This window comes from Melospiza melodia, chromosome 1 (assembly GCF_035770615.1).
Source record: "Melospiza melodia melodia isolate bMelMel2 chromosome 1, bMelMel2.pri, whole genome shotgun sequence".
Lineage (NCBI taxonomy): Eukaryota > Metazoa > Chordata > Aves > Passeriformes > Passerellidae > Melospiza > Melospiza melodia.
Genome location: NC_086194.1, coordinates 85,170,687 through 85,186,092, shown reverse-complemented (window position 1 = coordinate 85,186,092; position 15,406 = coordinate 85,170,687). Strand labels below are relative to the sequence as shown.

The 15,406-nt window shown below is 42.5% G+C and overlaps 1 protein-coding gene across 11 annotated transcripts in view; it reads left to right on the top strand.

Annotated features, from left to right (window-relative positions):
* The window catches only part of ATXN1 (ataxin 1), a 342,349-nt gene that overhangs the window by 173,711 nt on the left and 153,232 nt on the right, over nt 1-15,406 (top strand). For all 11 annotated transcript variants that reach the window (XM_063160277.1, XM_063160269.1, XM_063160323.1 and 8 more), the window contains one exon: nt 5,800-5,922. The gene's annotated coding sequence lies outside the window, so the exon portion shown is untranslated. The remainder of the gene's footprint in view (nt 1-5,799; nt 5,923-15,406) is intronic.

Genomic DNA, 15,406 nt, shown 5'->3' with positions numbered 1-15,406 from the left:
GGATCGTATCTTCTTTAAGGAGCTTATACAATGCCAAGTGCACATTAGATGCTTAACCAGTAATGACTCGTGTCTAGTGGCTGGTGCTTGACCTGCTGATGTGAGCATGTGGGGACAGTGCTTGTAACCTTCAGTCACAGAGGCTGCTCAGACAGACACTGCACTCAGCTGAGGCTCTCAGCCATCCAAAGACACTGGCTGAGCATGCTTAATTTAAAGGTGTACAGCCTCTTTTTGGTGTGTGTCCTGAGGCAGGGAAGGGGATGTGTAATGTCATATTATTGCTAGCATGACTTGGAAAAATACATGACGTTATCTGAGACAGTAGGTGTGAGAGCCAGTCTGGCAGATGTGACAGTCCTGCTTTCTGGATCTGACAGCTGGCAGCCCAGGGAGCATACAGCCAGACCTGGTATTTGCTGAAATGCTCATGTTATGGCTTGTGCTGAAGGAAAGGAAGAAGTAGATGTGACAGAAGTACAGAAGTAGGAGTGCAGTGTTTCAGGTTTTTTTTGTTTTTTTTTTTTTTTTTTTTTACAAAGGACAAGTTTGGAAGTAGACTTACAGAAAAGCATTGTCTTTCTCAGTTTCCTGTCTCTTCTTGATTAAAAGACTAGGCTTGACTACAAAAAAACCAACCAATCTTTGTGGCCAACCAACTCACTGAATCCAGGCAGGTGACAACATTTCTTCCTCTGCGTGGAAGATCTTAGCTGCTGGCATAGTCCTGCTACTCTCAAAAAGTAAGACCAAACCACAGTGGTGCTGAGCTGGTTGTAGCTTAGTCAAATTTCTATTCTAAAAGCAGCTTATGGTAAGGCCTCCAAAGTTTCCTGCAATAAAGGTCATCACAGGTTTCTTTTGAAATGTCCTGAATGTCTCCTGTACTCTCTGTCACTGGAGATACTGGAGATGATTGTATAAGGAATATTGATTGTTCAGATCTTTCTATATAGCAGCAAGGAACTAGATCCCAAAAAACAACCTCATATAGCTAGAAGGTAGGTGAGATGAGTAAGTAAAGCAGACGGCAATAGGAAAAAAATACGAGGCCCATCTGTTCCAAAACACATGGAATTTCAATTGTTTTTCTAGAGCCCTTCTTTGAAGAAACTAGAATGTATCTGCACATTGAATATCACACCGTATTTCATTTTCTTAACATCTCTTTCTAGAATGTATGTGCTCTTCAGCAGAGGCACGCACGCCTGCCTGCTGCTTTTTGTGGGCAACACGTTGAACTTTTACAGGGTTACTGTTCAGAGCAGTTTGTCCAGTGAAAGAGTGGGTGGAGGGTATTCAGCTCTGCATCCACTGGCATTCCTTGTTTTCAGAGGTCGTGAGCCAAGGAGGGCTGTGCCTCTGAGCACAGGCAGTCATATGGCAGGGTCGCTGCCAAGGGATGAAGCCACTGACTTGTGATGCAGTCTGTCTCTCTCAGACCTTCATGCTGGGATAAAGGAGGCGCTTAGGGTGCCAGGGAGAGCCTGAGGTCAGCACCTGATGAAACTGGGGCTTTATGACTTGGAAAGACATGACACGCCTCAGGGTAAGTGGGGGAGAGCATGGCTCTGTGTCACCTTGTAATGATAAACAGGTGGCATCAAGGCATGGGGGCAGTGAGCGTGGGCTGGTAGTTCTAGTCCAAAAATCATGCAATAAAGTCACTTCGGCTGTTAAGAAAAGAGAGGAGTTCATGGTGTGTGTGTGCTTATGAGCAGAAGGCAAGAAAAGGAGTAAATGGCACGTAGGAACGTGTGCCTGAGCCTGCCAGACCCTTGGCAGAGGCAAGGGAGAGTAGCAGGTCCATTCCTGTGAGATCTGGGAGGAAGAGTTCCTGTCCCCATGGCGAGAGGTGTGCAGAGAGCCTGGTGCTGTGTTTTCTTCATCCCTCACAGCTCATTCCAAAATGAGATCACATTTTAGCAATCCACTGTTCTCAACTGGCCTTGGCTCTGTCCTGTCACGTGCACTAGTACTACTTTTGCCCAGGCCCACCCCAGAACTGCTTGCCCTGGGGATGGCAAGGGAGGCTGGCAGTCTTGTCTGCCCCCCAGGCTTGGAGGTAGGTAAGCCTACACAAAACCAGAAATAAGAGAGTAGTCTTTCTCTGTAGCTTGTCTTGAGGTTTAATTTCTCTCTTTACTTGAGTCTTTGTTTCCATTGCTGTGGTTTTTCATCAGTTTTGATCACAGTCAAGTCATGCTAACATAGCGTACGTGCAGTTTACCTAGAATGGAAAATCATCTCAGTCCATTCAGCTCCAGCGGCCTTTTGAAAGAGGCCCCACTGTGAAATGAAGGAAGACTGGGGGAAAAGAAGCGTTCTACTGCTGGTATTTTATCAGACTGCTACTCTCTTGGTAGTTTCTTAAAGTCCCAAGCTGGCAAGCAAGGGGTGGTGCCTTTCTCAGCTCTCACTAAAAACCAAAATATTTCTGCCTTTTAGTGCAGAGCAGCACAGCACCTGTTGTGTTCCTATGGTTCTGAAGCCAGAAGGCAGAGAAATTGATCCTGTAACTTTTGTCCAATTTCGTTGCTTTTGAGGGAAGTGCTGTGTTTTGAGGAGATGTGTGCTGAGCAACCATCATTTAATTCTTGGGGGTTACTAGTAGTGTGTGCTGCAGCTGAGATAGGCTGCTGGATAGCCCTGGCTCAGTTTGGCATCTTTGCAGCTGGCAGGGTTAATGCTGTGTGTATGGGAGGAGGAAGGAGGATTTGTACTTCAGACCTGCCTCTGCTGGGAGCTAGAGAAGCCAAGCACCGCCTCATTTATTGCACCGGCAAGAGTGAAGGAGCTGACAAGATATTCCTGTAATTTGTTTGAAGCTGCATTCATTTCTCCAGAAGGGGGAGAGTGGAGTAGTCGAATGCTGGGAGGAATTCCCAGTCTAATTCAGGATTGTCCTTTTTCCCTGACTCCACAGGCACTATGAAGGGGCTGTCAGATCTACTCACATGTTTTGCAAAGTCCAGGATTATCTAGTTATTGAGTCAGTCTTTGTAAAGTGTGACCCAACAATTCTGTTTTAAGAGTTCACTGTTGGTTTTGATGCTATTTTGGTTACTGAGAAAATATTATAAATGCATGGAGGTGCAAGCCATGTGCATCTCATGACTGCAGGAAGTGCATAGATGTATGGCAGGCATGGTGCTCCTTTCTGATGGGGAAATTTGAATTTGGCTCACAGATATTATATTGTAACAAAAAAAGGATGGCAGAATGAGTTTCAAGTATTTTTGCGACACTGAATTTTTAGTGTTTTATCCTCTGATATATTAATTGTTACTTCTGGTTTTTTTTGAAAACCAGACTATTTCCTCCATCGCAGTTACATTTGTTTTCTTTTGACAAACCCTGATTTGTTGCTCCTGTTTCTGTAAGGATCAGATGGGTAATGGAAGCTGTACAGCAACTTTATGTATGCTACTCGAGATAGTAAAATGCAAGCCTACAATAGGCCTTTTTTCAGCAGCTGTAAAGCTGTTGTATGAATACAGTGAATCCATTCAGTGTCCCCCACGCTTGCTGGGAGCACCCTGGAGAAGAGAGTTGTACTAGCGAAATGACTATCCAGCAAAATGGTTTCAGAGGGGCAGGCTGATGACTCACTCCTTATTTTGGTTTGCAGGGTCTTTTTCTGGGTATGTGAAGTTTTAGCCTGAGTTAAGAGATCTGTAACTTTCTATGACTTTCTCCTTCTTTCCAGGTTGTCCACTAAATCAGCATGGGTGTTCTGTTCCTTACATCAGTCCTCTGAGATAGGGGAATGCTCTTATTTTTGTTGTAGAGACAGGGGCAGGGGAAATTTTGGGTTAAGTGACAGTGTGCATTAGGAGCCAAACACTCATGCTGTAGTTGTACTATAGAAGCTCAAGTGTCATTCAGAGCTATTTCAGCCTTTCAGGAAGTGTCACATAGCATTTGCCCATAGGTCATGCAAAAAAGCGTGGAGGATAGCTGGGAATCTGTCCATCAAACAGTTTTATTTGACTCTTTAAACAGAGCATTAAAATGTAAGTATGTAAAGTGAGAAAGGGAGGATTTTGTGCTGATTTTGATCTTTGGCCACCTTGTATTTGAGTTCAAGAAAAAAATGAGAGGCAGAACCTAGTTGATTCGGCAGGGTGATGCTCTGTAAGATAATCCCTTTAACACTTTTTCTTAAATTAAGAAGGGTTTCTAGGTAGCATGAGTCATGGACAGACTGTCCTCATTTCACTTTGAACTTGCAGCCTTCTCTGGACGTGTGTCACAGATTTAGAGGACTTTGTCTGCTTCCTGCAAATGGTAGGCTTGGCTCCTGCAGCCTTGACTGGTGTAGAGTGAGAGCAGGCTCCTTGAAGGAAGAGGCAGCACCATGTCAGCGGGAATAAGCATGGTGGAGTAGGGGCCCAGCTTGAGTATTTTGTACAATAAGAAGCTTTGGGGAGTGGTGACATAGGCACAGCCTTTGTACAGGTGTCAAGGTCCCCCTTATTTGTGTGTTGTGGTCTGCTTCAAGTTTTGGGTTGTTCTCCTCCAGGGTGTGTGGGGGAATGCACTGTGGTGTAGAAAGCTGTACTTTTTGAAGTTTTGACCACTTTTGGAAAAGTTGTCTTTTTTGAGGTATATAAAGCCACAGAAGGCTGTGAATATTGTCTTCATTTCTTAATTAAAAGCAAGGGGAAAATTATTCAGACCTGTCTGTTCTAGCCAAGGCAGAAAATCAAAGTGTTCTGGCTTACGTGCACACAAGGTCAAATCCTCTCATTGTCATGTTGTGTAAATTTGTTGGCTTCAGTGGGGGTAGCCACAGGTGTAACCTGGGAACAGTTTCTTTCAGCCTTTTTACAGAACAAAAATGAATGTGGTTGTTGGTCCTAAAAATTGTTCATAGAGAAATAGCTGGGATGTTTGTAATCCAGAGAGGCCATGCAAATGCAAGACCACGCTCTCAGAGGGAACGTGAACTCTGCACTGGCTGGCAGTGTTTTCCTGCTGACAGAGCCTGGTTTGGAGTCTTACGTACTCAGCTGGCCCTTGGCCAAGCCTTGCTGCAGGTACAGGAGAGGGAGGAGGGTGAAACAGGGGGCGGTGAGAAACTGTTCTTGGTAGCAGCACTCGCTGAAAAGTCAAAAGCCTTCAGACCTTTTTTGGTGATGGTAGAAAATGTCAAAATTGATTGTATTAGAGACCTGCCACTTACACTGAACTCATCTACTTTGTTGCTCCTCCTCCCTTCCTTCCTCCCTCGACAGCTGGGCTGGGTTTTGTAGTGCTAATGCTGCATTGCTTCTCCAGCACAGCTACTACTTCCCCCACGCTGCTACTACAGAAATACTACAGGAACTCAGTGAAGACTGAGGGAGAGGGCTGTATATGTTCTATTAGTGATAGTAACAGTGATTGCAGGAATAAAACAGGGTAGCAGTTTAATACTTTACATAATGATTTTTCTTCTGGTTTGTGTTCTGGGTTTTCTTCAATTTTCGCTGTCATAAATTTGTGGAGTCTGGTATATCCTGGATTGTGCTTTAAATGAATACTTTGTAGTGCGCTTATCTTATGGATTTTTAAAATGCCATGGTTTTGAGTGATCTAAACCAGTGTTTTATTTTTTTTGTTCACTTGGGTCTTTTTTAATTTTATTTTTTAAGTACAGCTCACAGAAGAGCTGTTGCTGGAGGAAGTTACCACACTTGCTTTAGATAATGAAACATACATTCAGAAAAGGTCAGGGATTTCCCCTGAGCCACCCACCAATTGCTTGAAATGACGTTTTCATTCTGAGTGTTTCTTTTTTTGTTTTTGTTTAAGATCCTGGAGCACAGGGAAAGAGTTTTAATGCAAAATACCAGAAAAAAAAGTCTGCAACATCTCCTGTGAGAGGGGAGAGAAAAGGAGATTAACAATTGCATCTTGAAACACTCATGATTTGAGGTAAGTGATTGAAGGATCTTGTCATAAGTTACAGTTAGTTTGTAATTAAATTAATCATTATTTACCTCGGAGTGTCATGATATTGTTGTTGAAGGCAATAAAAACAGGCAGGAGAGGGAGGGAGAGAACGGTAACGGCAAACCCAGAAACAGCAGTAAAAATACGTAATGCACTTATCTTTTTGAAAATGAGCCCCATGAGTTCCAGTCGCACAAACTGGCAATCATTCTGACATTTATAAGGGTTAGACCCTGTTTAAATCAATGAGGCTATTCTCTCTGAAAGTTAGGAAAGTTTGGAATCTATATCATATGGGAACTATTGAAGAACATACAACACCCAGTCAGAAAAATGCATATACTAATCTCTTACTGTTGGTGATATGTCATGAGTAATCTGATTTTGCAGCATTCTTAAGTGATATTTTTATATTAAATACATAGTTCTCATTTTTATGTTTAAACACCTCATTGAAATACCAAACTTCTTAGCAAAGCCTGTGAATTCTATACCAGCTTTAACAATACATCTGCCTTAATTGCTTCATCAGTATGCCTTTGAACAAATGGAGTTTAACGTATAAAGAAAATAACGTCCCCTTTCATAACTAGAGTTGCATATTGCACTTGGATATTTGAATAACAACTGAACTAAATGTTCCCTGGCTGAGGCTGAATTGTGTTGTCAGAGTTAATTTTTTTTAATAAAGACAATGACGAGGCACAAGGAGAAGCTCACCTTTTCCCTCTAGTCTTATTTTTTGTTTGTTTTGTTTTCATTTCTCATTAGAAAAGAATCAAACTTGAATCTAGTAAGGAGAAAATACTACAGTTGTAAAACTTTTAACCAATGAAAATGTTGCATAAATGAACACTAAAAAACACCAGCATCTTCCTTAAATAAAAATTTTAAATTATTTATTCTCTTCTGCCCCACAATTGTGCTGAAAGAGACAAAACTGCTGTAAGGAATCTGCAGAATCAAAAAGACACATATAACCTGAAAGAAGCAGAGTATACATTCCCACAAATGTGCAGAGAATGAAAACCTTTTGGCAAGTGGCATTTGCAGGCATATGTTGCTTACCAGATTTCAGAGGAGAAGAGATCGTAACCGAACCCTGGTGACTGCTCTGTATTTTGCTTTGTAGGAACAGAGCTATTAAGTTTCTTTTGAAATCAACAGGCCCACTGCAGGGAGCTAAATATTTCCTTTCTGCTCAGTGAACGGGGGCCATTGCTTGGGAGATTGTAGTGGTCCTGTAGGTATTTGTACTGATTTTTCTGAACAGGTCAAAAGTTTTTCAAATCAGTGTAGCCAACTCCTTTTCATGTGCAGGTCTTGCACTAGGGACTGTGATCCCAAACAGGAATACAGAACTCTTTCAGCAGGCACTTTTTGTAGTTGTGAAATGAGGTATTAGTGCAAACCTGTTTGAAGGCTGAGGTCAGGTAATGCCTTTCTCTCTGGGACAAGCCCTGTTTCAGGTGCAGGTGACAGTCTTGGCCAAACCAGTGAAAGAAATGCTCCTTTGTGTGATCACCCTCAGCCTACCTTTGCTTTCTGTCCATCCCACTCTCTTGGTTCTGTGGAGCATAAATCAAAATGCTTTTATTGCTGCCTTCTTTTCATTGATGTCAGGCCAGGATAAGGCGCATGATTTTCCTTTCACAATTGCCTTCTTGTTGCTCTCTGAGGAAGCGCACGTTGAAGTTCAGGAAGAGGTATTTTGTAGCATCTGTGTGGCCTTTATAGTAATTTTATCAGCTCTATGTTACGCTCAGAAAATCGTTGAGGTTGTTTTTAGCTTTTTTTGTATCACAGAGTGCAGGAGCTCATTGTCAGAGTATTTGAGGGAACCTCTTTGGTGCCAAAAGATCCATATTAGGATATATTAAATTGTACCGCTATCCTTCTCCTTTCTTATTTTTTTCAGCATGTGGAGCAATAATGCCCCCATTTGTGTGCATGGAGAAGGTCCTGTGGTATATGCCAGGGAGTTATGTGGGCGCTGAGCTGAGCAGGCAGAGAGACTGACTCTCTCCTGCTTTGTATTTTGCACTGGGAGTGAACACAGGGGACTGAGCCTGCCCAGATTAAACACATGCCTTTTTTGTTTTGCTCTTCGTTCAGCTGTCAGCATGCCATGTTCAGATGGCAGTGATCAGTCACAAACTGTCCCCTGACCATGCTCCTCAGCTCTCCTGAACCATTAGTTTTGTGGAGCTCTTCAACAAAGATGGCACTGGTTCGATTTCCCCACCCCCTCCCCTGGCTAATGGAAGAAGACTTTGTTTGTTTGTTTGTATTTCCCCTCTAATCAACTGCATTAGATCCCAAAGCAACTTGTGTTAAGTGGAAGTGAGGCTTTGATAATATGTGTGCTTGCTAGAGACTTAAGATTTTTTTTTTTCCCCACCCCCTGTATATGGATCTTTTCAATGGGGTGCCGCTATTGTGAATCAGAAGGAAAGTGCATAGGCTGCCAAACACATAATAAAATTATTCTTTTGTTTCAGTATGTGTGTGTGAGCCTTTGTAAAGAGGAGGTGGTGAGGACAGAGAAGGGAGACCTTCAGTGCATGGAGGCAGGAGAGTGAAGTGGCACAGTGCAGGGCAGCACTGTGGCAAGATGTGGCCGTGCCAACGCCACCGTGCCCCTTCTGCTCTGCTCTGGTGGGCACTGCCTGGGACTCACACTGTCACACTGCATGTCCCAGGAAAATGGGTGAAGTTTGCACAGCCATTCACTATGCTGCCTGTAAACCACATAAGGCAAAATATTCAAAAGCTGTAATGTTTCCAGTGCTTTCCCTAAACTTTCAAAAGAGTGATGGAAAAATGAACTGTGCCGATCCTGTCCGTCCTCACTGTGAGGCTATTTATTGTAAAGGATGTATAGTATAGTTAATTTCAGTATGGAGTACATAAGAGCTTGAACCAAAGCCTTAGATCCAAGCCCACCAGCAGCTTTGCAAAAGGCAGGATCCAGAGCTGAAGTCAGTGGTTCACACAGTTTCTAGCAGAGAGCGGTTTTAAGTTACTTCATGAAATGGGAGTAGCCAGGAATTTTAAACTGAGGCTTTTAAACAAGTTTTTGACTTTTTCTCACCCACCATTCTCCTCTGCCTTAGAAGGTTATTGCAAAAGCACAGCAGCTATTTTCTCCTAGCCACTGTGGCCAGGACACACCAACTTAGGGAAAGGAGAAAGGCCTCTGTGGTGGTGACTGTTATACAGCCAATTGCTTTTTTTCCTGAGTATTTTTTTTCTTCTACGGAGTTAGACCACTCTTCTGGATGGAGATCTTTGAAATCACAGTGGAGGCTTTGGAAGTAGGATCCTGAAATTCCAAAGACATCAAGAATGATTTATCACCCTGGCATGGAACAAATCAGGCCACAGTGGCTGGACTGCCACCTCCTGAAAAGTCCTGTCTTGAGATACCATAGCTGAATTACAGACATGAAAAATTTCAGCATTGTTGACAAGAAGTCCATAAGGCCCAAATTTTTCATTTCTTGCTAGATAAGTGGTTCTGTTTTTATGCTCTCCCTTTTCTTTTGCCCTTGGACACAACATTTTAGGCTTTTCAGTCTCTAGCTGTGCATGCACTAGAGAGGCATCTGGTTATGTGTTACTTTACACATCTGTTACGTACGTCAGAGAGTCAAATCCAGCACCCAGAGACTTAATGTGTATTTGCAGTACTCCCTGTGGGACTTTGAATCCTTCATCCAATGAATTGCTTATGAGGATACAGTATTTCAATCTAGTGCATATATTACTGCAGTTTATTGCATATATATTGCACATATATACAGTACAGTCTCCTTTGTATTTGGCAGAGAAATCTGGTGTGGGAAAGATGAGAAGTGCAGGTGAACTGGGAAGTATTTAGGTATGGCAGTTAGCTTGCTGCCTCCTGAAAACATATCTCTGGTTGGCTGCATGAGAAACAGTTTTCATCATGGTTTGAATATTTCTAAAAGGTGCCCCAACAGTGTTTGTGTATTTCAAACTTAACTTCAGGCTTGTTGGAGAGTGGGCCAAATACCTGAGGTGGAATTGGTAGCTGAGGCAAAGCTCAGGCTTTGCAGTTTTGTCTGGAGAATCTGTACTATTTGCAGGCTGTACAGGAAGCACGAGTGTCATGGCTTGACCCCAGATGACAATCAAGTACTATGTAGCTACTCACTCCCTGTACCCCCACAGTGGGATGGGTAAGAGAATTGGGAAAAAAGTAGGTAAAACCCCTGTGGTGAGATAAGAACAGTTTAATTATACAACAACAGCAAAAACAGTAACAACAGTAGTGGTAATGATGATTATGATGATGTAATGAAAAGGGAGGCAAACAGAAGAGAAAGAGAAATAAAATGTGAGAAGGACAAGTGACACACAGCATAGCTGCTCACCAGCCAGTGACTGATACCCAGCCTGTCCCCAAGCAGCCATCAGCCCCTCCTGGACAACTCCCCCACCTGACAGACTGAGCAGGATGCTCTATTGTATGGAATATCCCTTTGGCCAGTTTGGGTCATGCTCCCTCCCAGCTTCTTGTGTACCTCCTTGCCAGCAGAACTGGGAAAATGGAAAGTCCTTGACTACTGAGCAACTAAAACATGAGTATGTTATTAACATTATTCTCATGCTAAATCCAAGACCCACAAAACTTACAAGCTACTAGGAAGAAAATTAACTCCATCTCAGCTGAAACTGGTTAGCTGAACCTGCATTAGTTAGGGTTTCTGCTTTGCTTTTCCCTCTGATTGCTTGTTCTGCAAGTACATTAAGTTTGCAGAAAACATGTAACTTCTTAAATGGTCTTTTTTAATGATCCATGCAGAACCCAAATTTGGTAGATGTTATTCCTGCTTAGGGCTGTTCATTAGTGTGCAATGCATGCCAGTGAGCAGATGGACTTACCTGTTAATTTTTGGGGATTTTTGTTTGCTGTGGTGGGACTGCCCTCTGTGCTGGCCATCCTTGGGTACAGCAGTCGGCAAAAGCATTGCTGATAAACTTGTGTGCATGTTTTCTCCCCTTCTGCTGACCTGTAGTGGAGCTGCTGCTCACTGTCTGGGGAGGGGAATGGTAGCCATCACAATGGCACTGTATGCCAACCTCTGCTCTGGGAGCCCCTGGCTAGGCCACTGTTCAAACCTCCTGGCTGGCTGTTACAGGGGGCTGGGTACCACAGGCATTAGTGCAGGGGAGCTGGGATGGGGGAGATTTTATTGAATCCAAGACAATGTGAAAATTGCAAAGATTTGGCAGAAGGCAACCTACAGCAAGAGGGAGAGTGCAGAGTGAGCATCATGATTCTCTTCTGCTGGAGGGCTCAGCAGCTGGAGCCCATGTGGGAGCATTTTGCTGCTGAGCAGCGGTTCTTTGTGCCCTGATGGAGCTGTGGGTGTCAGGAGAAGGCATCCCAAGGGTTCACCAACCCCGTGGCCCACTCTCCCTCTGCAGTGGGGAGTCCTTTGGCAGCCCTCTCCTCCCCTGGCTCTCTGCGACGTGGCTGCTGTGGGCAGGGTGCTGCAGCTGCTTGTTTGAAATGATAATATTTTATGCTGTTACTGCGGAATACTGCAGTATTTTTTGTAATTGTGGGCTGCAGGCCAGTAATGTACAATAACATTTTGCTCTTCCTGTGCTGTTGCTACTGTAGGCATTTGTTCCAATTTGGGCTGCATTTGGAGGACTTTCTTTTTCCTTTTTTTTGTTTCTTTTTGTTGTTTCTAGACGCTACTTGTTATCTGTTGTGGATATTTTTGGAGTATTCATTTCTCCCATGTATGTCCGTACAAATCTATCTGACAAAGCACTTCAGAAAGTAGCAGTCTCTATTGAACAAGCAATTGTTGTGGCTTTCACAGAATTACATTTTTTTGAAAGTATGAGGCAAGAACGAGATGAAGATTGCTTTTTAAGTTTAAAAACCATTATGGTTTTAAAAAATATTTGAGGCAGATAGAAAGCAAAGCCTTTCTTTGACTGATGGGGGGTATATTTAGCACTGAAGTCCCCATCTGTACCTGGCTGTAGGTGATTGAAACCTCTGGGATGGCAGAATCTGGGAGGCAGAAGTTTTAATGATTCTCTGCAGCTTTGGTTTTAACTGTTAATTAAAAAAAAAAAAAGAATTTTCAGAGGAAAGTAATCATAACTTGGAAGAGGGTCAGTAGTGTTCATGCCAATGATTGTTTATTAATGTGGTCATGGTCTGGAGATGAAACTTTTTTGAAAGGGAAATTCAAGTCCTAGACATCAGAGCTCACAACTAGTCAGCCTGCATGAAATTAATTTCTTTCTGGAAGGTAGAGGTTGAGTCCAATGGAAACGAAGAAGGTACAACACAAAGGATACAATTAATTTGTTTTCAGGAAAATTTGGAATAAAATAGAGTGTGCTATATGAAAAGGATTGCACTTTTCTCACTTGTAATTTTAGTGTCATATTACTGTGCTGACTCACTAAATGACTTCAGTCTCCATCTGCATTTGGTTTAAATTACTTTAGAGGCCTGCATTTGTATGCTGCTCTGTAAAGTAATTCTCATCTGTAATCCAGATTTTTTTTTTCCTTTTGTTCGGCATTTTAACTGACTTGTCTCTTTTCATTTTCCAGGTCTCTGTTTTACTAACATTTGAAAGCAATCTCTCTGTGTGCCTGCTTGGGCCCTGCAATTGGCAAAAGTAATTTTTCAGCAACAGATAGAACAAGGAATGAATCATTGCTTTCTGCCTTTCCATTAAATTACCTAAACCACTACTCATAAATATTGCTTTATGTATGGTACAGCAGCATGATTATCTCACTGCATTGATGGAACAGTGCTGGAAGTGAATATAATTTTTCTTATATTACATCTTTAATGAGCTTCAATTAAAAATAGTGTGTTGGCGTGCCAGAGTAGATGTGTTATTCTCAGAACTTTATTGAAGCTCTTTTGCCTGTTAGATTTGGTTGACATTGTGTTGTTCTGAAAACCCTGGTGGACATGATGTTATTCTGAAAACCTTAAGAATTAACAGAAAACCATAAAAATCTGCTTTTCTAGGTGAAAGGTGACAGGACAGTAAAATCTAGTGACTGGAAAGATTCAGGTCTTTACTGAGTGGAAAAGCTTGCTTTTTGTCTGTCTTTGAGGATGATTTTTTAACATATAGTTAAAAAAAATATTCACAAAGCAGTAGGTTTCTGCAGAGCTCCAGTTAAGTCCCTGATGACTTGACACCTGTGGCAGCAAGTCTGAGTCACAGATAGCAAAAAGCTGTGAAGCCTAATACTCTCAGTATTCAAAAACATACCTACGTAGGAGTTTAATTTCAAGTACCTCTTTTAGCTCTGGGTTCCCCCCCCAACCCAACAAATTTTAAGAGTCATTCTTAGAATTTTGCAGAGAAAAATTTTCCCAGCACTTGTGGATTTGTGAAGTATTGACATCACTTAGAGATCAGAAAATAGCTCTGTCAATTTTAGCTTGACGGCATTCCATTCTCTGCTCCAAAAACCTGAGGAATTACAATGGATGAGTCAAAGTTTTCTTGGAATTTTCTTCCCTCCCCCCTGCCTTGTGCAATTCCATGGCCATTTTTAGCATTGAGGGCAGCTCTCCAAAGAATGTCTGTGTGCTTGAACTGTGATTTCTTGAAAGTCCAGAACAAAATAGAGTTGTGTCAGATGACAAAAGTCATTCTATGTTTCTACACATTTTTGTAGTATTACGTGAGCTTTATTGAAGAATCCACAGCAACTGGCAGGAGATGTCTGATAGAGAGGTGTTGCATCCTCAGCAGCATGAAGATTTCACTATCATGCTGCTTCATTATGTTGTGATGGGTTTTTGCTTAATTATTTCTGTGTTTTATCAGCTGTTCTGAGAGAAGTAGCCTGACAGAACAAATTATTGGTGATTTGGGAGACTTGGACCAGCTTGAAGCACTTGTTGAAACCACAGCATCCTTCTGTCTTTGCCTCAGTTTGAAAACCAAGGATTATGTATTTAATGTACTTTAGCAGGATGCTGAGAGTGGAAATACTAAGGACAAAGAATTGTGGGGGTACTACTGTTACCTAAGTGATGTGGTATGTTTAAGATAAACAGTGTTGTCAGCTGTTCTTGGCAAAATCCCTGGGGTTACAATGAGTAAAATTTTAACTCTGAACGGGTTTGGTTTTTTTTAACTTGCGGAAGTGGCCTGTATCATGCATATTCTAATGTGTCAGAGTGAATGTGTGAAGTATGAAACTGCTGAAAAGAAATGTGAGGGGGAAGACAGGTTAAAGTGGTTGTAAATGGAAGATCTGTGTATTTTACTTCTGCACTAGATAAGTATTTTACTTAAAATTGGCCAGAAAAAGCAAAAAGGGACATGAAAAAAATGCAAGTGTCCCCTTAAGAGCTGCTGTGTCAAATTTGAAGAATGATTTGAATTGAGTCATTAAAGTGTGAAATGGAGGGATTTTATTTCTGCTTTAAATTATGCATCTCAAATTAACCTTAGCTGTGGAGTCTCTGCTGACGCCCCCGTAATGACACATTATTGGTACTAATGGCTTCTCTGTGACTTGAGATACAAACAGACATCCTAGACAGAAACATTTCGGCTTTGAACTAAATAAGACACACGGTGAGCATTTCTACCTTGGGTTTGAGTTGCAAAGGCCTGCTCGCCTGGTGCTCAATGAGCTCTTTTCAGTTTCCATGCACTGCTCCCCATCCTGGCAGGCAAGGGTAGCTGAATGAAAACCTGCTTCACAAGCTTTGAAGAGCAGGAGAGCAAAAAATCTGGAGTGAATGTGAAGCCTGTCCAGACACTGAGCGCTGCAGGGAGCCAGAACAAAGACGGGGATGTGGGTAGTGGTCAGGGAGGGGGAACTTCCAGTAGATTATAATCTCGGGAGGAAAAGGCCCCAAGATTGTGAGGGAAATGGAGAAGAGATGCCAGGGCTTAAGGAGGAAGTTACTAAATAAGGGAGGGGTGAGATTATAACATAAAATAAGCAGCAGAGTTTAGTCAACCCTTTATGTGCCTCCTGACGTAAAAAGGGAGTGTATCTGTGCAGCTCCGTGCACTCTCTTTTGAAGCTCATTATCATAATTTGAAAAATTCCACCTCTACGCAGAATCACTCATGGGCTTTGCAGCTTTCTTTGTGCTGATGGTGTCTCTCCTGGGACAAGGATGGTACTTAGTACTTCAGTGCAGCTACTGGATAGGCAGAGTGAACGTGGCTGTGAATAAGTGAGACTGGCATTGCCTGGGGTGCTGGATACAGAAGGTGCACAGAATTTTACATGTTGGTGAAAAAGGAGGAGGGGCTTGGCTAGGCAGGCCCAGAATTTAGACCCTGACATGTCTTCCCAAGGATATTCACTAGCTCATTGCTTCATCCTAGTTTTCTCAGTGGAATGTTAATATACATGATTGCCTCCCCTTCCAAGCTGCAGTGCTGGGAATTTGCCTGTTGGCTAT